The sequence below is a fragment of the Bacillus rossius genome, chromosome 2 (assembly GCF_032445375.1).
Source record: "Bacillus rossius redtenbacheri isolate Brsri chromosome 2, Brsri_v3, whole genome shotgun sequence".
Classification (NCBI taxonomy): Eukaryota; Metazoa; Arthropoda; class Insecta; order Phasmatodea; family Bacillidae; genus Bacillus; species Bacillus rossius.
The window spans coordinates 118,359,708-118,385,255 of record NC_086331.1 but is presented as its reverse complement, the minus strand read 5'-3'; the positions used below and the strand labels follow the sequence as shown (position 1 = coordinate 118,385,255).

At 37.2% G+C, this 25,548-nt stretch overlaps 2 long non-coding RNA genes across 2 annotated transcripts in view; one reads left to right on the top strand and one right to left on the bottom strand.

The window, feature by feature from the left end:
• The first annotated feature begins 5,422 nt into the window (after positions 1-5,422).
• Positions 5,423-25,548, top strand: part of LOC134529685 (uncharacterized) — a 136,902-nt gene continuing 116,776 nt past the window's right edge. Inside the window, exon 1 of the long non-coding RNA XR_010074665.1 lies at positions 5,423-5,806. This is a non-coding gene — a long non-coding RNA (uncharacterized LOC134529685). The remainder of the gene's footprint in view (positions 5,807-25,548) is intronic.
• LOC134529684 (uncharacterized) lies at positions 13,848-19,886 on the bottom strand. Its single transcript, XR_010074664.1, has 2 exons — positions 17,864-19,886; positions 13,848-15,622 (listed from the first exon to the last, which is right to left on the bottom strand). It is a non-coding gene; the product is annotated as an uncharacterized LOC134529684 (long non-coding RNA).

Genomic DNA, 25,548 nt, shown 5'->3' with positions numbered 1-25,548 from the left:
GTAGTACAGTGTTAACCCATGAAGGTACCGTCTAAGCTCTGGCGGAGGTATCAAATTACTGAAACTATCATATTACATGGCCTTCGTTCCAGATTTTATATATGCCACCCAGTGTGTACCTCAGTCTTTGGTTAGCTAGGTAAATTATCTCGCATAAACACTCCTCATAAATGACCAATTTTCAGTTTTCGAGCATACGTAATTAAATTTATATTTGTGAGCGGATGTTTCCGCAGAGAACTTAGGATTTTTTTCATTCATTTATTTCTCATGCCTCGACCTAATTTTGGTGTCGTAAGTAGAGTCCTGCGCCATTTTTTTACCCATGAAAATGGCTTCCATGCTGGCGTTGTCTCTTCGTGCTTCCTCCAACTGCTTGTGCTCGTTCTAGGAAGTGTTGACTGAGTCGAACCGGAATCGCTCGCGAACTTCATGCTTCTGCAAGACGAAAATACCTTCGGCGCAAAGTCTTAGAGCGTGGACTTGATTTATTCCAGGCAGACCTTGTTGAGAGGATACCATATTCTCGAATGAATAAATGTTTCAAGTTCATGTTGACAGTCATCGATGTGTATAGCAAGTTCGCTTGGGCCCGACCTGTGAAATCGAAGAATGCAATCACATAACCAAGTCCATGACAGACATTTTGCGTGATGGGCGTGTACCGTCACACCTGGAATCGGATCTCAGCAATTAATTATACAATGCGACCTTAAAGGCTCTGATGAAGAATTTTGGCATCAAACACTACTCTACATTTAGTAATGTCAAAGCCTCTGTTGTAGAAAGGTTTAACAGAACTTCGCGCACCAAGATTTGCTCACAGTTCACAGCTAACTGAAATTACAAGTGGTTGGATATTTTGCCGAAATTAATAAGCGAATATAATTTGAGTGTGATTTCTACCACGGAAATTGAAGCCAAAGAAGTCGAACAGTGTTTACCAACATGAAGAAAAAAGATCCAAGAAAGCCTAAAGCTATTGTCGGTGACATTGTGCAGATCTACAAGCAGAAATGCATCTTCGAGAAAGGTTTCACTGCGAATTGGAGTCCCGAACTTTCGCGAATTGAAGCCTAGGACCTACTACCTCGAAGATTTGGAACACCAGCCTCTATGCCGAAGATATTCAGCCTATGAAGTATACTGATACATACTTGGTGGAGAAGTTTCTCAAATGAAGAAATGGATATTCCTATGTCAAGTAGTGGGGCTTCTCAACTCATTTTAATTAGTGGGTAGCAGATGCAAAAACCGAGAAACGCAAATTATTTCCTTGTATTTGTACATGCAAAAATTATGTAAAAAGTCTTTTATCTGTATTTTTGCTGTTTTATTTCTCAAACCTGTCTATTTTAGTCTTTTTAATTAATTGTCTTTTTGTATTGATCAAGGATCGAAACAAGGTGATCGAATCAATTAGTAAATTAATATGTGATTTTTTTTATAATTTTTGAAGTTTTCCCCGAATTTCTAGTTTAAAAGTGTACAGATTTTTAAGATGGCGATCAGGATGGTCGAAGAGATGGCGAACATGCAGGCAATAAATAATTACTGCACTCTAGTGGGTAAAAAATAAACTAATATGATGGCAGAACCCTCTAGCAGATGAAAACAGTATGTCGGATCCAAGATGGCGGTTTCCAGCAGACAAAATCAAGATGGTCACCATAACATTATACTGGCTTGTATAATATCTGTCTTGGCATTAGTGGTGGAAGGTCAATCTGCTTGTGGCTTCCACGGAGGAATGATCCATCGCCATTTTTAATCAATTGCCCTCGCCAGGTTCTAACCTAGTACTTTTTATATTATAATAAATTTAATAAACTTTATATCAAATTTATAATTTTCCCGAATCTCTAGCTTAAAAATACAGATTTTCAACATGGCAGACAATTTCAAAATGGCTGAAGTTCTTTTTATTAAAATGTAATTAATTACTTATTTTTATAAATTAAAAAATTTCCCCATTGAAATCGGATGAATATTTAAGATTTTCAAAATGGCTGCCATAACAAAAAGTGCAACGATGGCAGCCGAGGTCAAGTACATGATCGAAGTGGCTTAGGGCAGCTTGCCGATAATGAATTTAAGCAGTTTTTTGGAATTTTCAAGCTGTTGACAGTTTTGAGGAATAAAATGGTAATTTTTCCCTGAAAACTTGAATTTTTCCTTCAAAATAGGGAAATTTCTAGGAAATTTGCGGAATTTTGAGTCTTTTTGAAGTATTTTGTCGATTTGACACCAAGATGGCCGCTGTGATGTCACAATCAAAGATGGCAGTCGGCACCACGGGCACCACAGCTGGACCTGTTTCTGGAAATACATTAGTATACTACTTATTGTTTCAGATTACATAAACCCACAACAATTAAAATGTCAGGCTATAAACACAAAACTGGAGCTTTAAAAAGAAAGTTTCAAAAAGGCAAATTAGAAAAAAAAAACTGGTTGTCTGTAAAGTCGGTTTACGGACGATAGTTTAACGTGACAACGTCATAACAAAACATTGATGAAATGATTGCATACTTTTATGAATAAAAGTGAATCATTTTTATTGAATTATCACTATTTTGTATTGATACAAAGAAGGAGTGAAATGAAATCTACAATTTAATTGATAAATTTACTTTTATTTGCACTCATTAATTCAAATATGTTTATTACTTTAACGAATAGATTATTTTAACTATAACTTTTATACATGTTTGCTATTTAACTTCTTCCAATCTGTGTTATTCTGTTAAGGATAGGACGATGATAGGAAAAGAAGGAAACGAATGGGAGTGTTTCAATTTTAATGTGCCTCGAAAAAGTCAAATCGATGGTTGTTCCAATCGAGTGGAAGAGAGATAGATGCGGCGCAAGCGTACAACGAGCTTAACGGGACACAGCGTAACGGGACAATGTGCGTAACGGGACACTTTTTCGTGCGTGCAGCCTGTGTTAATCGATTTATTAGACGTTGTCACGTCAAAAATAGCTTAAGGTCGCCAGACTATTATACAATTGTGGAAGTGTCATGAAAAATAAGAGTTACAAAAAGTTCAGTCTCATGGTATGTCAGAATCTTCAACAGCCCCAGTCGGTTGCAGACCAAAAAGATGAAAAATAAATCATACAAGATACTTTGGCTTCCAAACAGCTAATTGAAGCAGACGAGACAAAACACGACAGAGATTATTTTACCGTATGTCAAGTAAATAATGATAAATGTGCTAACCTAGATCTTAGGATGAGAGTATTTTTTCTCTCTGCAGAACCCAATTTCTGTTCAGAGTTGGTGTCAATGCTGCTAAACGGAATCATGATGTTCTGACATTTTTGGATACATTGAAAGGTTTTATTCTTAGTTCTATGGCAGCTTTAGTCTTTGGGAATTGTTGAAACAGCATATTCTTTTGTCTTTGTAAAGCCTTTCTGAAACTCGCTGGAGTGAAAGACTACAAGCTGTGATTGTGAAGCACTACCATTCGATCCTCAAAGATTTAGATCTGCTCCTGGACGATAAGGTACCCACATTAACTCCATCAGCAAGAAATACTGTTTTGGAACTCCAGAAATAATCTGGATCTTTAAAAGGCCTCTTGATTTCACCATTTTGGCACAAGATCTTGGCTTCTATTGATCAGAAAAACGTCGTCATTATACAGAAAAAAGGAATTTCCTTCAATATAGAGATGAAACTAAATAAAGGTGTTCACGAAATGCAGGTTTTACGAGATTCATGGGAAACCATTTTGAATGAATCAAAAGTAGTTTCCGAGGCAGTTGGCATTTCACCAAAGTTTTTTTTTATCAAAAGGAAACCTAATGTATATGAAAAGACTTCAGAATAACTTCAGCTAGAAGCATCAAATGATTTAAAATCTTCTTTTGTCCTTCCTGATTAGGATTTTGTCATTGCAAATAAGAAAAAAAAGCGAGCTGTAAACAAATTTATGATATGTTTTCACCAGTTTTGTCTTTCATGGATATAGAAAATGATGAACTGATAGTTAAAACCACCAATCTTATCTCAACATATCCTTCAGACTTAGCAGATTCAGACAGATTAGTTGAAGAAATTCTACACATGAAGCGTGTATAGTACAGTTTTCCAATTAGAAAAAGACACAATGAAGTTTCTCAACTTCATATATGAGAAAAACCTTCAAACAATTTTTTGAACCAATGTACTGCTATTATACATTTTGTACAACTCCAGTAACAGTGTCTACGACTGACAAGTCTTTAAATAAACTGACGAACTTATTAAAACCTTGGCAAAGGAGCACAACAGGCCAAAGTCGTCTTAACCATTTAGCAATTTAAACAATTGAGCATGAATTGGCTAAGAAACGTGACTTTTCCGACATAATTGATCATTTTAGTCAGAAGAAAGCTCGGGAGACTATTACTAAGTATTCTTACTCTGTAGCCAGTGTCTAAGATTTACATTGATCTAATTTTAGTTTTTTCTAACTATTTTTATTTTTATCTCAATTCTATAGATAATATAATTTCTATGGCCAATTTTAAGTAAAATAATTTTATAAATAAAGTGTCGACTTATAAAATAGTTATTATAATCATACCTATATTTTCAGGTTAAATTACATTATAAAAAGTATATGGATAAGAAATAACCACGCAATTATAATGTAGCACGCGACTGTAAAACAGCATAGAAAGGAGGGGGGGGGGGGCGTCTCTGATCCTGGTTCCATGGCTCGTAATCAAATGTGGGGGGCCATGCAGTAGCGATGGCAAGTTTGACTCATTTAAATCTACGAGCTACTCCTAGGTAAACGCAGGAGCATTTATAAGCAAAGTCAACGACAACAATATAATACATGTAGTTTCTTCCACATTTCAAATGCGTTCGTGTAAACGTGGGTGAAAGATGCGGGTAAACCTTAATGGCTGTGATTTATGAGGCGTCGCAATCACGAGAGAGGGGGTCAGTGGTTCGATCTCATTCCCTGGAATGTCTCAATTCATGCGCACCGGTTCGGATCCGCGTGGTTCGGAGCCCAGTTTAATCTGCATGGTCTCGTCGCATTTAGCCTGCGAGCATTACCGAGCGACGTAAAACACTGCTGTTGCGTCTGAATGGGCGTCTTCCTTATAGTAGACTTTTCCCGCTATTTGAGCGGACATGCATGTAAGACATTATGCACTTCCTCCCCAGCCCTGTTATTTGTGCGCGATGTCGTGACCGCGCCGGCACGCCATTAGATAATGTATCTTTGTTGCAATAAGGGGTTGAGATAGCGGCGCGATGCCAGGTCGCAGCGAGGGATGTGCGCATGAGCACTGCCATTCCCCCCCCCCTCCCCCGGCCAGGGGGGTGAGGAACCGGTTTGGGAGGGGGAGAAGATAAAATGCCAGAGAGAGGGAGGTTTGAACTTCCCCTCTCCTCTTCGATCCGTGGCGCAGGCCTGCAGCCTGCAGTGAAAACACGGGCGACCACAACTTGTGTGCAGTATCTCGCTGGCTGTGCCGGGTGCAAACGCCCTTGACTCATTATATCTTTATCTCAGTGGAACCACAATATTGGCCTTACGACGTCGTCACGTGTTCTCGCAGACCACACACAACTCGCCGCAGTCCTCCCGTTTTACGAATAATACTAGCGTTTTTTTTTTGTAACTGACAAAAAGTTATCACCATTTAGTAAACATTTTTTTTCTACGCGCTAAATTGGCGTGGTAATCTGTGCCGCGTTGTTCGAACAGACAATTTAAAGACGTAAACTTTCAATACCCCGACCAGATGTCCTACGGCCGGATTCTACTCAGCGCTTTCCTTCTCGTGCTGGGTGAGTCATTTTCGCCAAGAAACCTAATTATTATTCATTACTTTCCTCTTGAAAGTAGAACATCTGTACAGTAATTAATCCTCCGAGTGTTTGTGTACGTAAATCTTTCGGTAAAAAGCATGCACTGAATAATATGACGCATGCGTTGGCATGATGTGTATTTGTATTTTTGCCATCGAAACATAAGTAATAAGTAACTATCAAACGCAAATATTTAATGATAATACTAATATGTTTTTTTACATGGCAATCTCTCGGATAATTTTTTTTAATAATGTTCTATTGGACGTATTGGTGAAATTATGAACATGGCTTTAATCCCAAACATATCTCTTAAAATCTTTATTGGTTTCTATACTTAGGTGTGAAAGCAGTCTAGTTTGCATGAAAACTTGAGATAAAACAAAAATTGCATTAGATTGCAATGGTTTTTATTATAATTTGATATTGCTTGCAAATTTTATTCGACTTACCCATTGCTTGAAAAAAAAAATATACTAGACGTATTATTAAAAGAAAATAAGCTAAACAATGTCAAAACATATAACCCGAAAAAATGATGGTTATTGTATGAGTTGGCACTCGCGTCTTGAAAACGACAACATAACTTTTCATTAAATTATATTCCCAGTCACCATTGAACAGAAAGCTCACGTAGTTACTGCAGTATTCCCACAGACTCGCTGTATTTGCACAGGCATGCCATAAGCCCAGGCTTTCATAAAATATGATTTATAATTTCAAATAACTTGCAAACTTTGTAGTCTTAGACTGGCAATCGGACGGGTGATGCAGTTAAATATTTTAATTTTTAAAATGCAATAGCTTGGAACGATTTTTTTAATTTTAACTTTTAGCTATAACAGTTCTGGAAATCCAACTAACCCGCGCGTGGCATGGGGTTAGGTTTGCAACCCGGCTCCCGTATTGGTACTTAATCATTAATCACTGCGCCAAATCGCAGAAGAGCATTCACACAATTAAAAAGTATTTTTTAAGTAATCCGACAACATTGGTGAAAGTAACACTAAATAAAGTTACTGAATACTTATGTTCATACACGTTTATTTTACAGTATCCAAGTGCAGAGTGCGTTTATGATATACTCTCTTATGCTTTTTTTAAAATTTAAAGTAAGGTACACTGTAATAAATTGAAAGGATTTAATTATAGTATACCACAAAAAAAAACTTTTTTTTTGTGACAATTTATATGATTTAGTGTTTGGAGTTAGTATAGTTAAAAAAGGAACACACTTTGCGACAAAAGGAAATTTAAAATTTATACATAAAAATAATGGTTCTCCATTAATTTTTATGATCGAACCTTCTTCGTAAAGTCTATATATTTCCTGCGTTACTCTTTACTAATTATAGTAACTAGCCAGTTGTGTATTTTAAGATAACGTAGTCATTAGGTATTGAAAAAAAAGTTGACTGCGAAATGATTACCTATTTGAAATGTTATTGTTTATTTTCATGACACTGGATTTCAGCATCCTAATTTTTTTAATTTTACACTTCCAATAAATTCTCATCATATTAACTTTACATTTTCAGCCTGGTGTTTGAATAAATGAATCAAGTGCTAAACGCGGCTTCTGAAGACCTAATAAAGCAGAGTTATTTTATCTTGAAGTGAATATTTAGCCTATGTTTTAGTAAATAAATTGGTTTTCCTTTTATTCTAAATGAAAGTCGAGAATTTTACCACCCACTGATGTGTAAATTGATCTTCATTCTTTGGACACGAGTTTTTCGGGATATTGTAGGCTATCATAAAACTATACCTAGCGATAAGAAAACATATAAAACCCTATATTTATAATTTATTAATGTTTTTATGTCTGTAAACCTCGTGTGGTTGAATTTTGGCGGCAAATGGTAAGGGTATGAATATTTGTACAAAACTGTACTTATTTGTATTTGTGTACAGAAGCAGGTTACTGGGACTCAAACTCGCACGTTCCCTCACAATGAGCGAGCTAATGCAAATTTGTTCGGGGGGGGGGGGGGGGGGGAAGCGCTTACCCCACTCGGCTACCGGCAAGTATTTTTTAGGGCCTGCACACGATTGATATGCCCTCACCTGAAGCTGAAGCTGAATAATGGTACACGCGACCCTTTCCCAACTTCCATCGTCCTACGTCCAAAGCATATGCTTTACTCTAGAGTTTTGATATAAAAACTGACGGCACATAAACGCGTCCCTTCCAAGTAAAACGTAAACAATCGAAAAAAAAATCGCAAAACAGTCGGGCCAGCATTTAAAAGCCAAATAATTCAACACGAAATCGGAAAGAACGGAATTCGAATGGTAATATCACGAATATGCCTACCTCAAACACACCCATTACATTGTCGAAGTTTAGGAAAAATTTATTTCATCTAATGTGTATACAAGAACAAAAACAAAAATAATATTTTATAATAAATAGTGGGCTTCAACCGACTGCGATATTTAGTCACCTTCGGTAAGCTCAGATCTGAACAAAACATCGCAGACATTCACACAAATTTAACATAAATATGGTTGGGACGTGTCTAAGGACAAATGTGGTGAAGTCCATCAGGATTTATAATGCGTAGTCATCACTTGTATCAAAACTAATCGCTCGAAAACGACGTGAGGACAAAATTTTAGTTGGGAAAACAATGAGACCACATTTACCTTAGTTAGGCGAGCATTTGTGTTAGTGAGGCAAAGTCATTAAGTCGACCTTCCAAAACACACACTTAAACACAACGGATGTCCGTTCCTAATTTGAATTTAGTGTGGCAACCACATCCTTATATTGGTTAAAAAATACTTCCGTTCAAACTAGTTTCATCTCTTAAAATAATATAACTCTGAAGTTAATACAGGTAAATGTGAGGAAAACCACGCCGAATTTACTTATTCGTCAATAAATATACTTTTAACATATTTTGGATGGGCAAAAAAAAGTGTTAAGTTCTATAAACATAAAAAAATTTGGACGAAAAATGAGTGTTAATTGTTTAGGTAGGCTACTTAAGCTTTTGTACTAAATTAAGATATTATTTTGTATTTATCGCTGTCCCGCATAGAAAATAATGTCATGTGGAACAACTTAAAATATTAGCTGACCCCTCATGCAATGTGCGATTAATACTTTGATTTGTTTGTATTAAGGCAATCCGGGGAAATAGGGGCCACGTTGTTACGCCTGATTGGGTCGAAGCGGTGTGTGAGTGGGGGGGGGGGGGGAGGGGCTTAAGCCGCGCTATCTGCTTCCAGCATTCCAACGACCCTGCATCGCTACGGAGGGCTTAGCGCGACGGATTGAAACCAGCTAATCCGAGATTCCATTATGCCCGAGGTGGGATTCGAGACCGCGACTTTCGGATTGTACCAGTACACTTCCGTAGCCGCTCGCCGCGATAGCGTGAACCTGAACGCCACGACTGGGATTACTCCACCGGGAAACTGAAGAGATTGCGACAAATTTCGCTTCTTCATTGACGAAGCCCAAAGAAAGCCAATAAGAGAAACATCGGTAAACGAGGCCCGAAGAAAAGGCAACGGAAAATGAAAAATCTTTCAAGAAAGGAAGCAGACGAATACTAAGAAAATATAATATTCAGGATTGGGGGATGTTGAGCCCTTAGACGATTGTAAATTGTTCATAAGAAATTCAAGAAATGATGAATAGAACTGATAAAATCCTACAGAAACGCCCGTAAAATAATAAGTAATCAGTTTTCTTGGTAACAAAGTTTTCGCTAGTTTTACAGCACTTTATGTGCAGTTTAATGGGGTACCTACCATTTCAGATCATGATTTTATATTTATATTAATCACTGATCAATGTTTAGAATTTTTCAATTGTTTAACTATCACTAAATGAGAAATATATACAGCGCATACTTTTTGCATAATTAGCTGCCAAAGTTACATTTTTAACGTTTTTGGGTTGTACAAATAAGGAGAATTTAATTTATTGCAGAACTGAAACTTTTTAGGTTTAACTCCAATTTCACTGGCTACTTCATGATATGGTTTGCATTTCTATCACAAAAACCCATTTCATGTGCCTTGGCTGTCAAAATCATAACAACATTAAGAATTTTGAAATGCCAGGTAAAATTAATTAACATTTTATGAAAGAAATTAAAACAATTTCTTGAAGTATCCAGTGACATTGCAATTAAACTTAAAAAGTTACAGCTCTGCAATAAATTAAATTATCCTTATTTGTACAACCCGAAAACGTTCAAAATGTAACTTTGGCAGCTAATTATGCAAAAAGTATGCGCTGTATATATGTTTCATTTAGTGAAAGTTAAACAATTGAAAAAGTCTACAAGTTTATCTGTAATTACTGTAAATATCAAATATTGACCTGAAATAGGAGGCACCCCCTTAAGACCTTCTGAAACTAGTTCTGTATTTTATTTACTCAGGAAGTGTTATTATTAAAACATTATTTATTTCCATTCTGTGGGTACACCTTTGCGTATAAAATTTTATGTAACAAAACAATATATTTTTGATAATTATAACACAAAACAAACATGTAACAATATGACGATTTATCATTTCCTGTTGGGAAACACACATGTGGTTAAACGATACAAGACATTAATATATCACATGCCAAAGGAGTGGACATTTATGGGTTAAAGTGGTGAATAACGCTTTGTGTATCCTCGGCAAAGTTTGTCGTCTGCCGAGGCTACCGAAAATACAGGAAAGTGATCACTATTTCTTGTTTTGGAAGTGAAGATGTAATTATTGTTTGTCGGCACTACAAATCATGTTTCCTTCTTTATATATTACATTTTTTTTGAAATTACCTTTTATCCACGGATATTAACAGAAGTGTGTAAAAGCTTGCATCCTAAGCCACTACTTATAGGGGTTTCATTAAGTCCGTGCCATTGTCGTAAACAGTAGGCTGTTACCTGAACATAGCGTCGAAGCTCAGAGACGCAGGTTCTACGAAGAACAAGACAACATCTGATTCAGTAAAAAGTTAACAATATTATTATGTACTCAACCTACCCTTTAACCCCTTAAACTCTTGACATCCATTTGTTCGTACTAAAAGTGAGATTGCAAAAAAGAAAAATACGAATAACTGCGCAAATGAATGTTCAGTTGAAATCGTACAGCAAAATAGTAATATGTCGCTAAATTATTTTGCATAACGAGTGGCTAAATCAAAAATGATACCCGAAGTACGCCGACATTCTACATTAAACATGACAGTTATAGGTCCAGTCTGTTTGTGCATGATGACGGAAACAGATGTCAGTTCCCGAAACGTCGCAACTGTTGCGATTAGAAACCTTCTGTGCTCGTCAGTGCTATCATCGTTTGCGTTGCCCATATTACTTGGTTTATCTTCATCGTTGTGTTTACATTTTTGCTGCGTTGTCCAGGTTTGTCGTCAGCCTGCATTTAACCTGTCTCCTTTCGTTTTTTAGCCCACTGTGTTCTTCTGTGTTGTTGTATTATTTTCCATGACTAAGTTCCTTCAACAGAATTCTTGTGCTGTCTGATATATATATTTAGAAGTTGAACTTTTTTTTGTCCGTGCTGTCGTCGTTGTGTTACCCATAATACTTTTTTAGTTTTATCTTTGTTTCCGTTTGTACGACATCAGCTGTTTCAGTCTTGTTTTCTGTTAAGTTTTTATATTTATATATTTTTTATTTTTGGAATTTTTCCATGAAAAACAGTGCAAAATCGCAATGGAGTATACGTAAAAACAACTGCATTAAATCATGACAGTTATATGCATGAACAATTATCACTGTGTGGAAAACTGTGTGATGAGATGATCACGTGGAGGATTCACATGGCCTGGATCCGCGCGGGCGCGGGGGAACAACTTCAAGAAACACATCTCGCGAGATCTCAAGCCGAGGCTTCAACAGGTGGAACTCCTCGTCCCGGCAAACTTGGAGGGAGCGGCCGCAACGCGCTCATAATGGTTATTGTTCTCTTGAAGTTGATTCGCTCTTGTAACCACTATCCAGCAGATGGTATCTGCGCCCGCGGAGTTCAGTTTTGCAGTTTTGTTTCAACGATCGAGCAAGCTCACGTCCGTGGGGCACGACAGAGGTATACGGAAAACAAAAAAAATGGAAAACTTGACATCTCGGATTCGCAACCAGAAATATCAAGAATATATTGAGGTTTGAAAAAAAAATGGAATTTCAGTTTAGTTTAAATTTTTTTTTCTTTTGTAGAGTAAGACACTTTTCATAGAGCACATTATTACTTAATGTACTTATAATTCACCCTTTGAATTTTCATACATATTGTTTTACTGTTTATTCTACTCTCTTAAAACTAGTCTCACTCAGCATAAAAAATGACAAAAAGCAATGTAATATAAATGATTGATATATTGGTGTTTGATTACAGATTGCTATAGATCTGACGTGCTCAGACAAACCAAAATCGTCAAACTATGAAAAAATAAACCCCTGCCCCCTCCCCGGACAAAAAAAAAGGTTTTTACACTCCATAGTAATATTGTCACGATCCACCTTCAGAGGGGGGGGGGGGGGGGCGAGAATCGTAGCTCTTTACATAGAAACAACTCGCTTGGCATCAACTAGTCTTAACTTCATAAAATACTTTACTGTACCTAGGATCATAGGTTCGTCATCCCGTACAGGATGTCTGGTGAGAGCTGAACTAAGGAGATTTTGCAAAATAACATAATACTTAATTAAAATTATTTTATTCTTAAAGTCAAATACTCAACATCATTTTAAAGAACATTTAAATAGCGGGATTACAATTTAAAACAATAATCTCTTTACTTCCTTAACGATTGAACGACCTTACAAGAGAGAGAATGAGAGAACTTCACTAAACACTTCCCTAGTCCTTCCGAATACCTCAAATCATAATTAATACTTAAAATTAAAACAAAGATAAGTCCATACTCACATTTTCCGAAAAGCCTTTCTTGATCGATTACTTTAAAAAAATAACGTAGGGGCCTCTCCTGCCCTTGAAATCCCGAACGAACATTACATTTTAAAAACTATGACGCGTGACCCCTGACGAGGGCCATAGCCTCCGCCCGAAAGCTTGACGACTACATTATGACCTAACTTAAATTAAACGACTCGTGGCCTCTGGCGTCGACCATAGCTTCCGCCCGAAAGCTTGAATTCCTACATCACGAACGAACTAACAACTCGTGACCACAGGTGAGACGCATAGCCTCCGCCTGAGTGAGCCTGAATTCCTACATCACGAACGAACTAACAACTCGTGACCACAGGTGAGACGCATAGCCTCCGCCTGAGTGAGCCCCGAGTCACCAATCACTTGCGCTTAAATTCGCGCGCCCTGCCGCGCCTACCATAACAAAAGCTCGTTATTGAAGTCAAATTTACTAAACAACTAACTAGAACATCTGGGAAGACTACCCCCCCTCTACCCCAATGTGCAGGCCACACCGCGCGGCTTGTTACGACAGCGCGCCCCAGTAACTGCGGCCCGTGGCTGCGCCAGCGTGCGGCCAAACAAACAAACAAAATTCTGCAAGCCCGCAGCGCGCCGCGCCGGCCCCGTGCCCCAATTACTTGGTCACGCCACTTGCGCTGACGAGTGAACAGAGCAGCCAGCCCAGAGTCCCGTCAGTAAAGTCCCTAAATTTGATTTCAACAACCCTGCAAAATTTCAACCCGCGACATAACCCTCCCCTCACAGAGCTCGAGCCCCATCGAGCTACCTCAAAATTACAAATTGTCTTTTTCCATTAAACCATAACTATAAATTCCTCATTTCACAAAAATAATAATTTTCTTAGTTCCTTGCTGTCTGAACATACATCTAGATTCTGCATAAGATTTATTTTAAAACAACAAGTATTCATAAAATTAAATGTAAAACTTTTATCTGGTTTGTTCTCACAGGAACCTTCAGAGGCTCGAGTTCTCAATTCTAAAAAAATTGTTCTGTTAGTGAAGCTCTCTTTACAAATTAAATTACTGTTCTTAGTTTCTCAGTATTCGTTAAACAATGTGCAAATTCTTGATAATTATTATTATTTTTTTTTTTCGGTTTCCGTTTAATACCATACTTCTTTCGTTCTTCAAAAAAAATTAAGTGTCCTTACAGTGTTTCAATTAATTAAACTCTTATCTCGTGAAGGTTGGTGCAACTCCTCGAAGTCAGTGTTGTCGAGAAGAGTAGCTCCCTGGGCTGGCCATCAGCAAACACCACTCAACTCCAACAGCTACTGGACTGGCTTCCAGGGCAGCTCACAACTTCTCCCCACATCTGCTTCGGAGTTGTGCCATCCTCATCACGAACAGATTACAATTCTGAAACATCATCAACAGGCATTACCATCACGCCTGACAAATACAAAACTAACTACTAAACTGCAATCGATGGGCAAGGATGCAAACACACAAAAAAATAAAATTAATTAATTCAACTGCTAACATAAAGTATCCCACCCTTAGCATAATCTAATCAGGCAAATAATTTGATAGGAAAAACTTAAGGAAGGGAAACATGACCTCCAATGATTTTCCCTAACTCTTGAGTCTTGATCTTCTCTATACAGCAAATAGTCCCCACGAAGTAACTGGGTTGAAGGTCAGTTCACATGACCCACCCATAACCTCTTCTACTCTTCTTTTCTTCTGGGGGCAACCACAATGCCCACCAATCTCTCTCCATGGTGCCGAACCAGCTATCCCATGAGAGTAAACAACGTAGTCAATAGAAGCGCAGAGGGGAAACACCAATCTCTGGCTTGTCGAGTCATAAAACTGCTTTATCTTCTTCTTCTTCTTCTTCTGAGTAAAACATCTGATTAATCTTGCTTCTATTCTTCCAAACAGTAAAAGTTCATCAGGTATCTTCATGAAAGAAACATTCTAACTAATAATTCTTCATTTTTCTTCTTCTTTATTTCTGTTAGTTGTAATAGAAGGCCATGTTAGGGAGGTTATAGGGAAAAAGAGTGGCCAATTCCCACCCCATCACCCACCTAGATCATGACTAATTAACTTTTAAACTTTCTATTTCAAACAAATAAAAAAAAACATTTTTTTTTTATTCAAACTTTTAAACTATAATTACTTTTACTTCATAACCTCAAAAGCTAATCAATAATTCTAAATGAAATTGTGATTTACTGCATCCTTGTTCCATCCGATCTGTTTGTTTATAACCTTTCTTGTAAAGTATAAAATTTTCAAACATTACTAATTCAAAAAAAAAATTAAATTCTGGTGTCCTTTGAGTTACAATTAACTTTACTATTTCTTAGCTTGAAATAATTTAAGTTTTCAGAACTATTTCATTGTCTAATTCACAACACTTAAAAATCAACTCAAAACAACAAATCATCAAAATCAATAAGATCATCTGACCTACCTATCAGTACTGTGAACTTGAACTGTTCGTACACATTTATAATAAGCTATTGTATTTAAATTCCAACCTAAATAAGGTTTAAAAAAAACTACTAATCCCTCTGTAAATTAAGAAAATTAACTTTAAAAATTAAACTTAAGGTATTAGTTCTTTTTGACAGCTACCACAACTCACTAGTTCCATTACATTACTATAACCTAAAAAGTTCTGTAAATAATGTTTATAACAAAAAAAAACTCCAGTTACTGTCTTCCATAAAAAAAAATAAAACTTTACATGACCTTATTAATCTCCACTTGTAAGTCCATGGCTGCCAGCTTTCTCTTCTCTTGAATCTTCAGTCTTGGCTCTTGTTTCAGTGATCTTGTATCTTGTCTCTCGAACTCTTGTCATCTTGTAAACTGGACTGCTGCTCAGCTCATCTTAAGGAATCTGTAACAGTTTCAAAAATACATGTTAATTTAAATTACATAATTCCTGTTCTTTGGTCCTAAAAAAAAAATTGTATTATTAGTACACATTACCCTGAAACAACATTATTATTCATTGTTTATTACTTAAAAAAAATGCTTTACCATAAAATCCTTTTTTGTTCTTTTCATTAGGCCTATTTATTTTCCTTCTTCTTAATTAAATTCTGCTTCAAATGTTAATCCTAACTTAAGACCTACCATCTATTTATTATTCATTACCTACATTATTTATGTTACCCTAAAATTCCCATAAGTTTCTAATACTTCCTATCAAAGACATTCTCTCTAAAAAAAAATTTACTTGTGACTCTTAACTTAACAAACTTAAAAAAAACTTTTACACTAGACTTAACTTATTATTCATTCTTAGTTACTAAATTTCTATATGTAAACTTTAGTACTTACAAACAAAAACTGCCTATTTCTCTCTACCTCTTAATCTCTTTCAATTATTACAATAATAATGTTACCTTGCATCTTTAAACTTTCTTCTTTTCAATTAAATTAGACATCTCATAACAATAAAAATTCTGCCTATACTCTTCTTATGGGTGTACAAACCAACAACAAAATTTCAAATTCTCAAGTTTCCTTATATTTAAATTATGCAATACAAATAACCTCTGTGGTGCCTGTACCCTTTTAGGCCTACCACCTTCTCCTCTCACAGCATGACAACTCTTATTCCTCGGGGTCTGTATTCACTGTTCCAAATCAAATATCTCAAAAAAATTAAAAACAAATTTATTATTTTAAGAAAACAAAAATTTACATTGAATTTACTATGGAGCCTGGAAATCTTAATGTCTCACAGCAGCTAACATGACTAAATCCCATGGAACCCCAGGTTTACCTAACCTGTGCCCAAAAATTTAAGCATACCAGGCTTTCCCTGCACTGGTTTTACAGCATCACACACTATTTAGGGCCCCTGATCTGCCATCAGTCCCAAGGAGTTTTCCCACAACCCCTCTCTACACAAGCGCCTACCGCATTCCTCTCAATTGGCTATCGGTTTTACGGCATTCTTTTGGGATCCGACCATCAAGTTAGGGCTAATCGAACACTAAACCTCCATACTTCCAAACTAATGTAAATCAATTAAATTTTCTCTGTAAATTCTAAAAATCAAAAAAAATTATTCCAACATGCCAAAGAAACTTCCAAAAAAAAATTCATAATCTTATCTTCAAACCATTAAAATAAAAATAAATAGATTACTCTGTTTTCTCCTTAATAACTGTAAACTGTCAACAAATATCATGTCGTAAATTTTAACTATGCTTACTGACTCTTAATCATAAAATCTCATTTGTCCTAATTAATAAACAACCGATTTCCTTAAAATCTCACTGTATCTCTCACACTCAAACTTCACTGGCTGAATATCTCAATAAATTCAAAAACAATTATCTAAACTCTTAAAGAAACTCCTCCCCAATTATTCAAATTACTTCACCTTATTTTATTTCATTACTTAAAACACCTTACTCAAAAAAAATTAATTAATTATCTAGCTATCTTCCATTATTATTTATTTACCGAACAAAACTTTCTCCTAAATTAATTTAGTAAAATTCAATTTCACATTAGGCAAGTACACTAACTCTCTACAGCAATGTTTCTCATTTCCCTCCTTCCTAACTGAATCCAATCTTACTTAACCTCCAGGGAATTTACCTCACAAAATAACCAAAAATTTCACTGTAGTGCCTATCTGCTATAGGCCCACTACACAGGGGGCTCTAACCCCACCAACAAACTTCATTGAAATGGTACCCTATCCCATACAGGATAGCCACTTCGGTACTACCATGGGGAACTCCTGCCCCAAACTACTAACAACACTCAGGATTCTCCTAACCCTTAATTCACGTAGATAGCCCATCTCCTATGGGTCTGTTCTACAATCCCTACTTCCCAGGGACACAACACCTCACCTTAGGGTCCCTCGCCCTAAAGAAAACATTAATTTTGTCTCTCTGTTCCCTTGGAGTAAATTCCCTCTACACACAAAAACTATCCTTCCCACTTTTCTCAATGCTTATCGATTTTATAGTGTACCTCCTTAATAATGTTTACAAATCCCAAAAAAATATTTTTAAAACCGAGGTAGAATTTAACTAACAAAAACATAAACAACTTACAACGAAACACTTCTAGCCTATACATCATACACTTCTTAAATTAAATTACTTACATACTGAAAGTTCCTCTTCTCCTAAAACACACTTAAATTTAAATTTATTTAACCAATAGTCTATTTTCTTATCGCTAAGTTACCGTACAGCTGATCAAAACAAGGTCACGGCCTGTCCACGTCTCCGTATGAGCCCGTGACGTCACCGAATTCCATCAGGTGCGCCAACCCTCGCTTGCGGTTCCTCCGTTCTCCGCTAGGTCTCAGCACCTCCCCGTCACGTGTTCACTCTGCCACGTCCACTGACGTGTCGTTCTGAAACAACTCTCAACATTTTTCTAATTAAAACAAAACATCACTATAAATTCTATAACTCTCTTTTACATAAACTCTCGTTTTCTCTTTAATTCCTTTCTAACGTTTATCCTTCCCTCGACTGATTTAATTCGTACGTCTCGTCTCCTACGCGCACGAAAACAAAACAAACTTCTCTTGAAAATAATTCCTATTTACGACAAAAAACTTTATTTTAAATTATAATTCTCTTAACCTACAATCTTAAAATGAACTTCAATTAAATTAAACCACTTGCATTATCTCTAATAAGCATTTAACTTATAACGTATTCTCCTCACGTAATAATCCCCGATATAAATCTACAATAAATTCAACGACTTAAAACAACTTATCACTATAAACTTTATCCTTACAAGTATCCTCAAATAAACATCTGTTACGTCAAAAAAAAAATCTCAAAGACTTCCTCCACTATAGACTAAAATTCCGTAATCCTCTCCTCAAGTAAACTCTTAATAACCTGCTATCAGAAGCTGAAACTAACTTAATAATAAACATAAAAATCTACCTCTCTCTCTCTCCAGAAATAGAACCTATCCGGCGAACTCTACCATTTCTGTCACGATCCACCTTCAGAGGGGGGGGGGGGGGGCGAGAATCGTAGCTCTTTACATAGAAACAACTCGCTTGGCATCAACTAGTCTTAACTTCATAAAATACTTTACTGTACCTAGGATCATAGGTTCGTCATCCCGTACAGGATGTCTGGTGAGAGCTGAACTAAGGAGATTTTGCAAAATAACATAATACTTAATTAAAATTATTTTATTCTTAAAGTCAAATACTCAACATCATTTTAAAGAACATTTAAATAGCGGGATTACAATTTAAAACAATAATCTCTTTACTTCCTTAACGATTGAACGACCTTACAAGAGAGAGAATGAGAGAACTTCACTAAACACTTCCCTAGTCCTTCCGAATACCTCAAATCATAATTAATACTTAAAATTAAAACAAAGATAAGTCCATACTCACATTTTCCGAAAAGCCTTTCTTGATCGATTACTTTAAAAAAATAACGTAGGGGCCTCTCCTGCCCTTGAAATCCCGAACGAACATTACATTTTAAAAACTATGACGCGTGACCCCTGACGAGGGCCATAGCCTCCGCCCGAAAGCTTGACGACTACATTATGACCTAACTTAAATTAAACGACTCGTGGCCTCTGGCGTCGACCATAGCTTCCGCCCGAAAGCTTGAATTCCTACATCACGAACGAACTAACAACTCGTGACCACAGGTGAGACGCATAGCCTCCGCCTGAGTGAGCCTGAATTCCTACATCACGAACGAACTAACAACTCGTGACCACAGGTGAGACGCATAGCCTCCGCCTGAGTGAGCCCCGAGTCACCAATCACTTGCGCTTAAATTCGCGCGCCCTGCCGCGCCTACCATAACAAAAGCTCGTTATTGAAGTCAAATTTACTAAACAACTAACTAGAACATCTGGGAAGACTACCCCCCCTCTACCCCAATGTGCAGGCCACACCGCGCGGCTTGTTACGACAGCGCGCCCCAGTAACTGCGGCCCGTGGCTGCGCCAGCGTGCGGCCAAACAAACAAACAAAATTCTGCAAGCCCGCAGCGCGCCGCGCCGGCCCCGTGCCCCAATTACTTGGTCACGCCACTTGCGCTGACGAGTGAACAGAGCAGCCAGCCCAGAGTCCCGTCAGTAAAGTCCCTAAATTTGATTTCAACAACCCTGCAAAATTTCAACCCGCGACAATATATATCTATATTGCTCTGTTTCCTAATTTGGCATAGCAGTTGATCGACGGTACTTGACCGCGATGGTTGAGTGGTAAAAAACCGCGCCTCTGTCTAAAGCGAATTCGGTTTGGATTCCCGGAGTAAAACCAGGACTTGAACAAGGGGAAACATGTTAGACGTTGCTGCGAGTCGGTTGCATTTTCTCGGGCTGCTTCTGTCCCCCCGCCAATGTCTCTGTCGCAGTGCCACCAACTGTTTCAACCTTCATCTGTTTTCAATGACCTCGATGTTGCCGAGAAAACCCTAACTCCTTAAATTGTCCTATTTTGGGTTGTTGAACACACGTGTGTGTTGGGTGTATCCGCCGTGATGTAACGACTTCAGTTCGTTGAGACCCGAGTATAGCGTGGTGGTGCAGTAGCGCCGACCTCCGTAGCGCAGGTGCGAGGAGTTCTGGGTTCGAGTCCCGGGTAAGGAATGGGTGTACATTTGTAATTGTTAAAATTTGACACTGAGTTGTCGAAGTCATTATAACTGTCAAACTTTAAGAATTGATAAGTAAATAAAGGGGGATGGTTGGCTGGCTGTTGATAAAAATCACGAGCCAGAAGAAAATTTTATGTAAAAACATTAAATGAAAATATAAAAAAATTGGAAAGGCTCTGGACTCGAATTACAGAGGCAACGGGTTCGATTCTCGATCCGGTCATTGTGATATCGGTGTTCCATTACTTGCCGAAATCACTGAAGACAAATTATGGTATGATTCCTTGCTACAAGCCATGGCCGACGCCTTCCACACTATCCCTGACTCGTGTGATGTGCTACCGTCTATAGCTACCTCGCTGTCAACGATATGTCAAGCACAAGTAAAGACTATCATCGAACATTTGATGCACGCCTTATTTTTATAACTTGAACGCTTTTTGTAAGGACCTGAGTTATGAATTACTTTACACACGTGTGTATGCGTTACCGTGTCATTTTTTAAGGTGGTTGTATTTTATTATTCCCTACAATATTATTATTTATTGTACTCGCTCCTAAACAAGGTTTCCAAGATGTAAAGGCTTGCGGGCCAGGTTGGAAAACTCAGGCATGATTGTGGGCCGCACTTTAATAGTAGGCCAATTTTCATACAATTCTGCAAATAGTACTGACATACCAGTATGAAATAAGATCCAGTGTTTAGTTGAAATAAATATCTAATAATTTCAGTTGCTTTAAAAAAAGGTTGTTATAGTAAAATAAAAGACAGAAAATTAAAACAAACAAAATATACCATAACCAAAACAGTTGAATTTTGAGGATAATCGGTAATCATTATCAGTCAAAATAACTGAAATAAATAACGTATTTGAATAATTGTTGAACGACCTATGGGATATTTTTTGTAACTTTTCTCGGGATTTTCAAATTTTCCCATCAAAATGCTTTCTCGTGCCACTTGCGAACCACGAGCGGCCAGTTGGAAACCCCTGATCCGAAACAACTGACAAAAGTGACAATATAAGCAGAAACTTGTCATTACTAAGTCGAGTGTTGTTAGCAATTCATCGTCATGTCTTAGGCGAGCTTGCACAGTCGTGACACAAAGTAATCTAATCCTCCGTACGATTAACATGCAGAGTTTTTGTTCTGATTTTACTTTCGTGGCTGTGAAAATCGCCTGAGTTCCAACAAGGCAAGGTTTGACCTAGATGGTGTAAAGGTCAGTGTTGTGACCTTCAATCCTGGGGTCATGGGATCAAGAACTCTTCGTGTATTGGTGGTTTTAGTATTAGTGCCTTAGCCGTCCTCCACTAAGCCTGCTGGCAAAAGGCAGGGACGATAATATTAAAAGAAAAACATAAATAAACTATAAGTCGAGCGACATGTTTCCCTCACTCCCTCAAGTAGCGAGTAGAAACAGCCAGTGTACATGTTGACACAGCACTGAACAGCCATATAAATTCCTTTTCACACCATCTTAATCATTTATTAAATCAAATTAGTTAAATTGAAACAATTTCATTAGGGGAATTTTTTAATGCACTTAAAATATCAGATTGGACAACAATCCAAAATGTTTATTGAAAGGCATTCCACACTCTGAATGGTAGCAGCTCGCGCAGGAGGTAGTCAACATGATGTGTAAAGGAGGCCAAAGGTCAAACTGACTGATAGCACCGGCTTAAGTAAAGTAAAGTCAGTTTAAATACCTTAACTGTTTTGTAAATTGTTAAAATAAATAACTTTTCTCTAGGTTTAATTTTTTTTTGTTAATCATTATTTTTCTGGGAAAAAAATTCTTTAAACCGTTATTAAATCTTTCAAGAAATTTTCCTAATATAAATAAAAGTATTTTAGAAACTTTACTGGTTAGTTTTTAGGATACATTCGAATGCCATGATAGCACTAGAAACATAATGGATGGATGAAAAATGAAGATGTCCAAAAATAAAAGTTTTAAAGAAATCTGGAGATTGAATCTCTTGAATATCAACAACGACCTAGGCTGTAATGTTTTAGTGACGTCATATGACCTTCAGGAAATAAATTCGATAAATTTTAGATATGATTTTGAAGACAAATCTAATGAGGTGAGGCAGTCAGTTCTTTCTCCTTTCCCGCCCAACCACATACTACTGACTATAAATTTCCTTGCAAAATGTGTTTATTGAAATCAAATACAGCAAGAAATTTTCAGAGAAGTTTATGAAATATCACAGGAACTTTACAGTTTTTCAGAAATATTATGTTACATTTTTTTATTGTTTGTGAATATTTTATGATGCATGGGAAGTAAATCTATCCTCGGCTTTAGCAGACTGATGGTCGAGTATCAGTCCGAATTTGACTGAAGTGAAAAGATATGGTGAACATTTTATTCTCCATTGTTGCTACGGAAATTTTCAAATGATCAAAATACGGCCACTCACCACGCGGGTATGTCTGGCATACTAGCCGGCGCGGAGGGGCAGGCGAGGTGGCGAACACAATCTCCCAGGTGACGTGGCACTTTATGAAGCGAAACTTCTTTGGCCGCAATCAGAGTAAAATTTCAAAGCGAAATTTTAATGCAACGTTCGTACATCATATTAAATTAATTTTTTATGAATTAAAATTTTTTTGCGATTTTCTAGCTTAAAAAAATACCGATTTTCAATATAGAATACAAATTTCAATATGGTAGATTGAATTTTTATTAAAAATTTTTAAATAATTGTTTTAATTTTTAAAATTTTTCCTGAATTAATAGCTGATGGCGGCCGTAATGAAAAGTCCAATGGTGACATAATACAAATCCAAGATGGCGGTCGTAACAAAAAGTGCAATGTTCTAGAATATAGGATGGCATCTTTACCGAAAATCCCAATGTTATAGAATCAAAGATGGCGGCCGAGGTCAAGGCCATCCAAAATGGCCGCCATATTGTCAGAATTCCATATGGTGACCATAACGAAAAGTGCAACGGTGACGTCATCATTCAAGATTGCTGCCTTGTAATCACAATCCAAGATGGAGGTCGGCTCCTCGCTCCTCGCCCTGGACCGAGTTGTCGGAGCCCGCAATATATATCTACTACTAACATTTTCGTTAAACACTGATGAGAAAAGTTTCTGATGGTAAAAAGACAGAGACTAGGTACTTGGCCAAAGAAATATTAAGAAAACACTATGCTATATACGATGCTGGGCTCTTTTCCATTCTCCTCTTTGTGCGTTGATTCATACCCCGGCAAAAAAAAAAAAGAACCGAGAGAGATGAATGAACGAAAGAATAAGACAGATAGTGTGTGCATGCGCTTGTTTCAGAAAATAGATATAGGTATCCTATACAGTTATCTGCGAATGCCTTGCTACTCGCCCGTTTGAGTTCCTCCATGTTCAACCAGCAGCATAGAGAGCGCTGTTGAGATAGTCCTCAAATTTCCTGCATAGATAGCGCTACCTGTTATGAATTTCATATTTCTTTCATAGTTTTGGCATATTCCAAATGGCAAAATTTTTTGAAGAAACTGTAACACGCACAGATTTTCTTTATGGTATGAGTATTTCTATAATCAGTAATATTTGTTTCGAAAACTGTCTTTTTCTCTCTTTCTCTTTCTATCTCTCTATTTCTCTCTCTATCTCTCTCTTTCTCTGCCGTTTACTGTTTACGATATACTTACGAGTCGAAGTTTGAATTGCCAAAGATTTTTCACTTCTATAACCCGACAAGATAGAGCTGAACCTTTTACTGCGCATGCGCGAGTTCCCGAGGACCGTCGAGGGGAAGTAGGGGAAGGGAGTGACTCCGCCCTTGTCCTTGTCCGTCGCGTCGGCCCGACTTACACGAACACGGTATCGTACCCACGCAGTTGGCCAGTAGCAAAGTAAACTATGTACGAAGAAATAACTCTTCGCCGCAGCTTTGCGCGGGCAACACTCAAGTATTTAATACCTTTTTTTTGTATGTATCTGAGCTCATCTCGCTCAGTCTAAGTTGTACGCCTATTGTTAAGAATGTAAAGAGTAAGGCTAAGTATATAAACAAAAAACCATAACGACAAAAGGATGGCAAGAAAAAAACTAAGTTATTTTTAATGTAATAACTATATTGAATGAGATTATTGGGAACTAGGATTTCGTCAGCTTTTTCCAATACGCCAATCGTCTACAAAGGAAACGTAAGTTATTTAACAAGTTATTTTACAAACACGAATAACAAACTTTACTGTCAATTAATACAAACAAGGCAGACGCCCACACACAAATAAAATTAACGCAGCGAAAAAGTAAACCCAGGGCCTGAGATACACATTTTGAGCATTTTACATTATCGGAAAGGATTTGTTATGAATTAAGAAGGCGGACACTCCAGACAAAAACGCTAGAAAGTTGAGAGTTTAAAAATCACTATGTTGCGGTCTTGCGTCGTTCTTTGTTTAGGAACCATCACATCGTTCAACTGTTGTTTAATTTCTGGAAAACATGGTTACCATCAAGAACGCCAGAGTCGGGATTCGAACCCGTTGGCAATTAGTTTTACAAAGGAATTTTTGTAAAAGTACAAAAACATTTATAACTATGTATAACAGGGAAGTACGGTTAAAATTTATTTGAACGCGACTCACCTATTCCGAGCTCGAGTCTGAGTTCAGACATTCGGCCGTTTCTGTAGTGCTAGATCCTGTGTCACCCGAAGAACTTTCGTCACATGATGAGTCAAGATTCACTATTATCTTGTCGATTTCGATGTCCACTATTGCATCGTTCTTGAAATATTCGGCTTCAATGTTTTTAACGTGATCACAGCACTTTTTCCACTGTTCCACCGTATAGGAACAAAATAATTTCTCACACAGTTTTCGTTTATCGTCCAGAGATGTAGATATTTCCTCGCAAACTTTTGCTTTGAAATCTGCCCACACTAGTTCAATCGGATTCAAATCCGGGTGGTAAGGAGGCAAACGAATAGTGTCATGGCCACACTCCTCTATTATTTGATCCACTTTGAATCTTTTTGTGCTTTGGTGGGATTTTACCAAAAGTAGCAAATCGGCTTTGGTCATGTGTGTGGAGAATTGAATGTTGTTGGCTTTTAACCAGTCTTGGATGCCAGATTTCAGAGTAGTGGTCGTAGGCTTTTTATTTATTTGGACATTGTGGTAGCTGGCATTGTCTAGAACTATGACACTATTTTC